The following is an 11148-nucleotide window of genomic DNA, read 5'->3' as shown; positions in this document are numbered from 1 at the left end:
TTCCTTAATGCGTTCCTGAAAGTCAGGTCTCGAGTGATGAAAACTGGCATTGTTTTCCTGACCGTCGCTGCAATTGATATTAAAATGTTCACTGAGTACTAACTGCAGGATAAATTATTATTTAATTATGGGTGTTCTTTATATGCCTTGTCTGAAATGTTAAAAGGTTTTCGCCATATTTTTTGACAAACGGAAGTAACTAAGATCTCAGTAGTGTCCCAGGAATATTGTAAGATTTCTCGAGAGGGAAGAAGAGAGACTATTCTTCAAGTTTTTCGCGATGGGTAGTCTTGATATTCTTGACAGCTTAAGGGAATACATATTCTCGTTTCAATAACACCGTCACTTGGCGTATGAGGCATAAAAGTAAGTAAGCGGAAAGCGAAACTACATTACACAATTCACGGAATAGCTACAGGACATATTCTGTAATAAGGAGCCAATACCAAAGAATATCTATGATTTATGGCCCGTTTGGGGGTAGTGACGTCAGTGCAACTTATGCGTTGTACAGTAGCCATTACTTAAGGTTCTTTGCAGCGTCCCTTTCGGCCCCTAGCTGCAACCCCTTTCATTCTTTTTACTGTATCTCCGTTCATATTCTCTTTCTTCCGTCTTTCTTTCCATCCTCTCTTAACAATTGTCTCAGAGTGCAACTGCGAGGTTTTCCTCCTGTTACCCCTTTCAAAGCTTTTACTGTCAAGTTCCGTTTCAGCGCTGAATGACCTCATAGGTCCCATCGCTTAGCTTTGGGGCTAAATTCTATATTCTGTTCAATGCTATTCTGTGATATATGAAAAAAAGTTATATTAATATTTGCGAGTAGTTAAATTAAATCTTCTTCCCTACCATCCGACTGAAATTTGTCTACGCTTACATACTGTATAAAACTTTGATGTACTAGTAACTAAACATTTTATTCCCGAATGCCGATAACCCTCATCTCTAAGCTTAAGTAACGTAAAAGGTAACCACGACTGTTTTACATCTGCCATCTATAATTAGAGTGTTTACAAGTCTTATGGATGATGAAGGTACTGATTGAATACCTTGTTACTTTTAAGCCAGATTTAAACTTCTGAAGAAGGCAGTGCTAATCGTTTGTACAGCGTATATCGTATAAACGTTCCTCCTTAAATACTTGTTTGTATTTATTTAAGCACCCAGCAAACACAAGTTTACGTCCGAAGTAAATCATATTGGTGCCAAAATTATCGTTCAATTGGTCGGTTGCTCTCAGAACAATCGTGTCTTAAATGGACCCCATCAGATGTGTTAACATCCAAATGGGTTATATTCAGCTTTTGCACAAACGTTGTATAGCGTCGTTTGAAAGACCACCCATTCCCCTTCCTTCCGTAGTCCACCCCAACCTCTACCCCCAAAAGCACGCCACCTTCCTTCGCACGAGAAGGAAGTTGGATTTCTAAAGGTTGGGTAGTAGGACAGGAGGCGAGAAAAACTTATTGAATGACTAAGCCTCTTTACACCACATAGTAAATCAGCTTAGGCAAAGTTTGAGTCATAGCAATGTTTATATAGCGACCACGTTTCCATGTTTTCTCGTGAGGTTCCCCGCATCTCTCTCTCTCTCTCTCTCTCTCTCTCTCTCTCTCTCTCTAGTTCTTGGGAAGCTGTTTCCACGACAGTTAATGTATTTTCCTTGTATTGCGTGGGGTCTGGGGCCAACTTTTTGGGAGTACCTTTATTTATAGTGGGACTATTAGCTCCCCTTGGGTATATGTATAAGTAATCAAGATTTGACAAGAGGGGTGCTTAAGATTTAATTTTCGTTAGGTGGCTTAAAATCAGGGCTGGTTTCCGTTGTATCTCAGACGGCGGTTAAAGAATTCACAAAGTGAAGACGCAGCCAGGTCTAGGTTTCTTGTCGGAGTCCATGTTACGCTAGGGATGAATGAGACACACTTTGTAAAATTAACCTTAGAATTATTTTAGTAATGTTAAGTAAATCGTTTACAAGGTTCATACACAAAAACTTAGATAATAAAGTTCTTTATTAAAAATAAATAGAAAAGTAAACACTCATAATTTCAATATAATGGTTAGATGTAATGAACTGATAGTTGGTGGAGTAAGTGGGTCCTGGGTAAAGCCAGGACCCACTTAGTCCTGGGTAAAGCCATGCCCGTATGGTACACGCAGATGAGCGCGCGCGCGCGCAGACACAAATACAGCCTAAAAACTTTATTCATATACCACATGCAATATATGTCAGGTCATTTTCTAAAATGTAAAAGGCTAAACGAATGAGTGTGTAACTGACACTGCAGTCCATAGACCTGTTGTTAACAAAACGCCCACTGGCGCCTGTCTGTCTCTGTCTTGGATGTCTGTGTCTGTCTGTTTGTCTCTATGTCTTGGATGTCTGTGTCTGTCTGTCTCTTTTGCACTGAGACTTACTCCGTTTGTTGCTGGTACTGCTATCGGCGTTGCCATTGCCCTAAATTCTTTCAGCAGCCCTGGGAATTGCTACGAATAGGCCTATTATCGCCATGGGTAAGCCTACCCGGATTAAACTGATTCTGTTGCTCTTTTCTTTTAGAAACAGTTTCTTAGTTTCTAACCTTGACTGATTAAACATTTGCCGTCGCTCTTGTGAGAGGTTCGCCAGAGTGGTGAGGTAAAACTGTGTATATTTTATCCATTGCAATAAAAATAAAGATGTTTGGGTCTTTGTTAAGTATGAAGAATTTCTTGTGTGGTCTTTGGAAATTCTCTCTCTCTCTCTCTCTCTCTCTCTCTCTCTCTCTCTCTCTCTCTCTCTCTCTCTCTCTCTCTCTCTCTCATGGGATTTAGTGACAGTGTAGTAACTTTATTGGTAGTGGTCAGTTCTCAACTGTAGCGTGACCATTACGGTTGTAATGTAAATGTGTAATTAATGAAAAAATATATAAGTAAATATACAACTCAGTAATTTAATACCCATGCTCGAGAAATGGGTATTTGGGTGTTTTCTGAGAAATATTTCTTAAAAGCCTCCCTTCACAAATATATCACGGCAGGCATAAATCTAATGAAGTGGACGAATACAGATTGAGAGAGCCAAGATGTTTTCGTGTGAGTTTTTCCATCAATCAAGATATTTTGTGAATTCCATGGGCTAAATTTTGTTGTTTTTATCTTATGAATTTCATGGACTAAATTTTGTTTTATTCTGCTTACGAATTTCATGGGCTAAATTTTGTTTTTATTCTCCTTACGAATTTTATGGGCTAAATTTTGGTGTTTTTTTTTTTTCAAAGAGTCTTTAGCTTTTTCAGTATTGTCTTAGTTCGTATAAGATTCCCCATAAATTAGAGTAAATTTATAGTTTATTATATGCATGGGTTAGCGAGATATTTTCCCCTATTTAAGATTTAATCATATATATATCAATATCACTACAATAATAGTAAATTAACTGTAATGGGTAAATTAATGTATGGACAAATGACCTCAATGTATATGTTATATTATTTCAGTGGGCTAGAATTGCTAATCAGTATTTGACAAAGTCATGACATTCTTTCTCTCTTTGCAGAATTGTGTTTTTGCTCACTGACTGTTGGCTGTCATGCCCCAGTGTCCCACTGACGGACTCTCGCACCACCGCAAAAGATTGTCGTAAGTTATAACTTTCAGCAATTTTTTTTTTGAGCTTGTACCTCATTACCATTCTAGTATTTGCCATGATAGTACTTAGAACTATTGCTTAGGACAGAGATTAGCATAAGACAGATTGTTCTAGAACTCAAGAGTAATTTGTATGGTCTTTTGCAATAACTGGTAGGTGTGAGTGCTGTTGCGTATTCATCCGGTGGCCTCTTTGTCTAATTCTTGTTGAATCATTAGGTCGCTGTCTCACATGGTGACATATCAGCTTATTTCCGTAAAACCACCTTACGCTTTTCCCTTATGGAATAAGGCAGACTCAGAATAACTGTATGGTTATTTTAAAACACTTTTCTTGTTTTGATGTTCGTTTCAGTGTTTTTCGTCATAATTTGGTATATAGTAGAGCTCTAATATTTAAGAAAAAGGCGTCATGTAGGGTTTAACATGTACGATGCTCTCTTTGGACAGCTTTAGTATGCAAAATCAGTTGTCATTTTTCCTTTCCCTTCTGTTTGCTTGTTCACGATGGATTTGTTCCGTTGGATTCAGCCGGGCTTCACTGTAACCCCATGGTGCTTAGATCCTGACTGGGGGGAGAGCTGAGGTTTTGGATGACTGAAAACGAAATTTGATTGAACAAGACGATTCTGCTTGAGGATGAATGAACTCTGGAGGAAACCCTTTCTTTGTTTGGAATTAGATGAAGTTATAAATAAGATAGTGAACAAACTTCATTTCTAAAGTGCTTAGTGAGTCTCTGTGTTGGCCTACAGTGATCAGTACACACACACACACACACACACACACACACACACACACACGGTTGATTAACTAATAAAGAAATGAATGATTTTGTTCGTGCTAAGTGTCAAATCATTTGTATGATTTTATGAAATTGTGTCCTAAGTTTTCTGGAGTCTGCAAATTTGTGGTTCTTTCCCTTGTAACTTATTATTGCTTCCTTCTGTTCTATAATTATGGCCTCAGATCCATATGAGATTCATTCTTCCAGTATAGGCCACTGTCGTAATATACTTTAGCGCATCAATTGCAACCTCTTGAGATGGAAGAAAGTAATTTTCTCTCCTCCGTTGTCTGGTGCACTTTCTCAGCCTCGATTCCTTCTACCTGGTCTAAGTCTTCAGGTAAGATGACCCTTTCCAGGCTTTTTGATGAACTTCCTTGTCAGGTTTTATTTTTGAAGGCATTAATTTCAGTCCTAGTGTGGTTTCCTGCATGTGTTTATCAGTTCTAGTTCACAATTTTCTGTAAGGCTTTGGAGCTCAGGTGAACTTATCAAATCTTGGAATGTTAAACATAAACAGTTCACATTTTGGACTACAAACAAAATTAGTGCAAAGCATTCTTGGTTAAAGGTGATTTAGGCTTATACATTTCAGGCCACGCCGCTGTCCAAGGGGGTGGGCGGGGTGGGGGTTAAAAACTGAGAATAAGGGGGCCGGCGGGGGTTCATTTAGTTCCATCCTTCCCAAGAAGTACAGGACCAGAAATGACGAAACTTGAGAGACAGCTTCCACACGTAGGGCAGAGTTTAAGTTTGTCCCATTGACACAGACACAATATCATTAAGTTCGACACTTTGGCTCAGGTGGGCAGTGTTGCTCCTGGCCTTGTATTGTCGTATTGTTTTCAGTCATAAGAATTTTGAGATACAACCGTCAGAGAAAAGAATTTATATAAATGGGATTTTTGGTTTTAGATTTTTAGGTGTTCATTGGGAATTGTGAAAGTTATGAATTGTCAGTGGAAACCATAACTGATTCCTATGCTTCCTGATACTTATTTCTATGGAAATGCTCTGCAACTGAGAATTTGTAACTTTGTTTTAATGAAGATTGGTTTGAGTTGGTTTAATCAGTAACTTCATAAAATTTTCACCAATAAATGGGCTCCCAGCCACACATTGGGGTTCTTCAATGTTACTTTGTAAAAATACCCAGATCCGTCAAATCAATTCTGCAATTTCTCCAAGCTTGCAAGAAAAAGTACATTCCTTATAAGGGGCATTTTGCACTGGGCCATGTCTAGTCCGTCACTGGAAGCACAATTTTAATTTGATTAGGAAACTATTAGGTCTCCTTGACGTAAATACCAAGTCATGTGCAGGGCAGTTGCAAAGTGATTGAGAGGCTTCAGTTTTTCATTTTGATTGTACCTCTCGTCTGTTATCCGTTCAAATGTTCTGTTCACTCATGGAGGTAATGAATTATATAGCCTCAGTTTATGCAGTAATCAAACAATTTTTTAGTCATACTTGCATCACCTTGCTTTCCATATCATTCCTGAAAGTTTTAATATTCTGTGGGCTTTGGGTAAAATCCATACCAGAGGTCTCTATGGCTGGGCGTTTGTAGAGAAATTCGAAGTACCTTCTTTTGTGACTTTATCAGTACGTATAGCTGTATTTGCCCTTCAGTTTGTGTATGAACTCGTGGCTATTCTCTCTCTCTCTCTCTCTCTCTCTCTCTCTCTCTCTCTCTCTCTCTCTCTCTCTCTCTCTCTCTCTCTCTCTCTCCTATATGCCCAAGAAGTTAATTATGTATCTGGTTTTAATAAACTGACACGAGTTTTGAGGTTATCGAACCTATCAGTAGTTAGGTTGTATCACCAAAGAATAGTTCTTGTCTGTCTCAGGTTTAACTGATTGGCAATTTGATAAAAATACGAATAATTTTTATAAATTGAAAATATTATCAACTCGCACAATGAGTACTCTACAAATAGTGTTGCCCCACAGCAGTTGCTTCTGTGGGACCATACAAACTGTAAATTTAGTTCCCCTAATCGCTGCAGTTACCTTCAAAAATAATCACTAGGGTCTTTGCTTCCTCCAAAACCAAAGGTCTGAATCATGTTCCCATTTGCTATCTTTCGTTCTTGGCCTTGCCAAGGACATCTTGTTGCACATCCATTGGATTTCACAACACTGCAAGAATCTATTTATTCCTTGTAATATCTAATCCTGTGACTTTTGCATTTACCTACGACCTTCTATGTATTCCCCCGTAGGGTGTAGTGCTGTCAGTGCACCTCATGCGGTGTACTGTGGGCATTTCTTAAGGTTCTTTGCAGCGTCCCTTCGGTTCATAGCTACAGCCACTTTAATTCCTTTTTACTGTACCTCCGTTCATATTCTTTCTTCCATCTTGTACTAGTTTATTCATAGTACAACTGCGAGGTTTTTCTCCTGTTTCATCTTTCAAACCTCCTTACTGTCCCGTTTCACCGCTGAATGATCTGACAGGTCCCAGCGCCAGGCATTTGGCCTGAACTCTGTATTTTATTCTATTCCACTAATTCCAGTCAGTTGCAAGGGTACCTTCTCTTCTGATTTGGATATTGTGATAGCTGAATTTTAAGGTTCAACACTTTTATTAACGCATACCACTCTCTCTCTCTCTCTCTCTCTCTCTCTCTCTCTCTCTCTCTCTCTCTCTCTCTCTCTCTCTCTCTCTCTCTCATCTAAAATTGCCAGTGCGTTTTCTTCGAAGCCAGGTACGACTTGGATTTGGCAACTGTGGCACGTTAAAGTTTGTTTTAAAACATTATTGGGCTCTTGCTATGCCATATTTCTGTTTGTATGTAGTATTGAGTTAGTAATACCACTGCAGTGTCTGGATACTAAGGGGAATTGCTTGGATTTTAAGGCAGCATGCTTCGAGAATTTCGATTGGATTGGTGATTGATTTCTTGTAATCGCCAACGAGACGTTAACTAAAGTATTAAGTCTTGCTGATGTAGTTTCTTGAGTTTCTGCGGATCTAGAACATAGCATTGGCCACGACATCGAAGTTGATGTGTTTAAGTAGTCCCAGCTGCCACTCACCCTAGACTGTTGAGGTCTGTTTGCAAGTTACATTAACGTTTGGTCACGTTTAAGCCAGACTATGCTCCTGTGTTTAATTTTTCATGGACCAAGTTCTGTTTCCGAGTCCTCAAAATTTGCATTGTTGAGCCGTTGCTTCTCAACCTGACTCTAAGGTCTGTTGCAGCTTTTTGTTGTCTGATTGTCCAGTAATAACCAAACTTCATAGATGGTTAGAGGTAACTAATATAGACACTGGTTTCCGTGTAAGATTTCTCACTGGTCATAGGTCTTCTACTCAGACAGTTGGAATAATCATCATAATATAATTATAATAATTTGGGCTCAGTCGCCCCCTTTAATTTTTCTGATCTGGGCAGGATACGGGCAGGGCCCTTCATTCCACGACTCCGGTTGTGATTCGTAGCAGAAGCCAAGCCCATTTGAAGAGAGATTTGGGATATCTGTGCTTTGATCCTAGGGAGGATTTGGGCATTTTGCTTGTCCTCTCTCTCTCTCTCTCTCTCTCTCTCTCTCTCTCTCTCTCTCTCTCTCTCTCTCTCTCTCTCTCTCTCTCTTAGTGAAGACTAATGGCACATTGGTTTATAAGTTTTATGTATAGATCGTGTAAAAAAGTCTTCTCCACAGGCAGTGTACATCGTAATAACCAAGATCCTTTAAATATTCAGTATATCTAAAGGACTTTGGTAATAACTAGTCCTGTTACTGATTAGCGTGAAACTATAATAACGGCTTTAAATATTAGAAGTTGCGGAACTACTTTTTTTTTAATTTTTAACAACATCAGTACTTTAATTTCCTGCTGTTAGTGTGTTAAGTATAATACAGATTGGCGTTCATTAGACATTTCATGGAGATGCTCCTTCATCCCCTTTGCAAAAATGACTCACTATTATTCAAAAGATGAAGCCTATTAATATGGAACAAGCCCATCACAGGGGCCATTGACTTGAAATTCAAGCTTCCAAAGAATATGGCGTTCATTTGAGAGAAGTGACAGAAGGTAATGGGAAATACAGAGAGAGGAGATCAGTTATCAAAAAAAGAAAATTAAATTAGATTAATAATTAGATAAAAATGTAAATTATTAAAATACAAGCATAGTCTTAGGGTAGTGATACATTGCATCTTCGCTTGAATCAGTAGTGTAGCTGACGTGTGCTTATATCTATTTGTGATTGACTGAATTCTGGAATGTAAGATCATTTTTCCTGAAGGGTCTTGAAGTCCACTGACGCAAGTGCTAGGTAGGGTTAACTTGCTATTCGCTTACAGACGAAGGTTGGGTCTAGTTTTTCCTATATGTCTGTCAGTACGTCCATTGTCCTGCTTGCTTAAACTCAAAATGTTTGCTATTGTTGAGGTTACAGTGGAACATTTAAGAGGTACCCTTTTAAATATAATTTTCCAGCATATATTAAAGCGCTCTTATATACCAAGCCGAATTACACGATATTACTCTGCGATCTCTCTCCACATCTGGTTTTAAGCTGGTTAAACCTATAGCATAAACCACAGTCCCTGTTACCAGCCTGTCATACTCCGTTGCAAATTAGAGTAGTAGCTCCTGGTGTGTGTTTTTTTATACGGCAAAGGTATTAGCAGCCTTTTCTTAAACCTCACTCTTGTTTGCATAGACTGATGCTTGGTCTATGCAACTCTTGGCAATTGATGGTTGTTATTTAGCAAGGCAGACCTTTTATTGAGACTAGATCAATGGCGTTCTTTTTTGCTATACTCACCCTTACTGTGGAGTTTTTAAAGCACGTGCGTTCAAAACTCAGAAGACAGTACAGTAGCCTTTTGAAATCGCAAGAGTTTTTCACTGGAGTATTTGAAATTACAAGACGTCGTTCTGCTTTGGTCCTCGTTAACTTGCACCTGGGGTGACCTGTCCTTGTTGGTAATGGTGGTGGCAGGCCTTCCCCCCAGATTGATTTGAAATCTCGGTTGTGAGAGCTGATAATGAGCTCAGTGGTCTGGTAAAACTATTTTAATGATACTAATAATACTGTATACGATTTATAGTATGGCCCAAGGTCTATAGAGATACAGTATCTCTATAGACCTAGGTATGGCCAGGGTACTTTTTGCATACGAAGTATGGATTTTTGTGTTTTTCAGGATTAGCCTATTAATTTCATGTACTTGCACTCGCTCTCCCCCTCCCCCCCTTTTTTAGACGCTTATATTAGCACCAAAGTCAGTGCACTTGTCACGACATGTGGTTGCATAAGGAGTTTACTTCTGCACTAAATCTCTCTCCGTGAGGTTTTTGCATAGACAGAGGAACAGCGTAGGCCTCTATTTCATCAATTTAATCAATATGGCATAGGCCTCTATTTCAATTTAATCAGTATGGCACAAACCAATAATATTTCTAACTGATGGACGTGGCTATTCCTCCGTGTTATGAAACTGATGAAGATTTGGTAGCTTGGTGTTATGAAACTGATGAAGATTTGGTAGCTTGAAGAAATTAGACATGGCCTTCAAAAAATGTAGAAATATTAAATATTTTCAATACGCAAAAGGTTTTTAGTGAGTGTTGACCCCAAAAATGGGCCTGTTCGCTCTGTACATCTCTTACTTCTGCCAGGAAAGCGTGATTTAGTGTTTATACTCCAAAGGAAAATTGTTCCTTCAAATAGCATTTGCGTAATTATTAAAAATTGATTTAAATTCTGAATTTTGCTAGTCTCACTGTCTTTTGAAGTGGTGTTCTAGCACTAATTGACAAACTTACAACATCCCTTATGGTAGTGCAAGAGGCATTCTGTGTTTGTCAATACATTAGAGGTTTTAAGATAAATTACTTTAGGTAGCATTGTAAACTTTATTAAATTTGAAATATGTTAAAAAAACGAAGGAAAGACTAAAGAAGTCAAGTCGCGTATTTGAGAGAATATTTTGATAAGTAAGACCCTCTTTTCTTGTGTCGACTCATTTATCGTTCTTGGTGCTCTTTTGAAGGCTTTCCTTGTCAGCCTTCAATGTTTCTAACAAGAGATCGAGACTGAATACCCAAGAAAAGAGGAGGATCTTATTATCTTGATCCTGTTCTTTTAGATACGCAGTTTCTTTTCGATCCTGTTCTTTTAGATACGCAGTTTCTTTTCGATCCTGTTCTTTTAGATACGCAGTTTCTTTTCAATTGTATCAGTGTTATATAACACTAATTGTTATATATCATTTGCTTTTAATTTTGTCATTTCATTATCACAAAACTGATGTAGATTATACGGGGTGTGTATGAAAGAATAATAATAATCTCTAACTATTTTACTGTCACAAAATTGTAGATATTACAATATATTATGAAATAATTATAAAATCTATTCCTATTTTACAGGCAAGAGAGAGCGAAAACAGCCGATGCTGTTCAGCACGAGAGGAACTAAGGCCTTGGAGCAAGAGAAGATCGTCGGAACACCGGGCGCCAGAGAAGATCGTCGCATCATCTCATTAAGTAGGCCTCAGAGCAAGACAAGATCGTCGGAACACTGGGCGCCAGGGAGGATCGTCGCACTAAGACAAGATCGTCGGAACACTGGGCGCCAGGGAGGATCGTCGCTCAGAGCAAGACAAGATCGTCGGAACACTGGGCGCCAGGGAGGATCGTCGCATCATCTCATTAAGTAGGCCTCAGAGCAAGACAAGATCGTCGGAACACTGGGCGCCAGGGA

Source organism: Macrobrachium rosenbergii, chromosome 4 (genome assembly GCF_040412425.1).
Source record: "Macrobrachium rosenbergii isolate ZJJX-2024 chromosome 4, ASM4041242v1, whole genome shotgun sequence".
Classification (NCBI taxonomy): domain Eukaryota; kingdom Metazoa; phylum Arthropoda; class Malacostraca; order Decapoda; family Palaemonidae; genus Macrobrachium; species Macrobrachium rosenbergii.
This window is presented reverse-complemented; position numbering follows the sequence as displayed.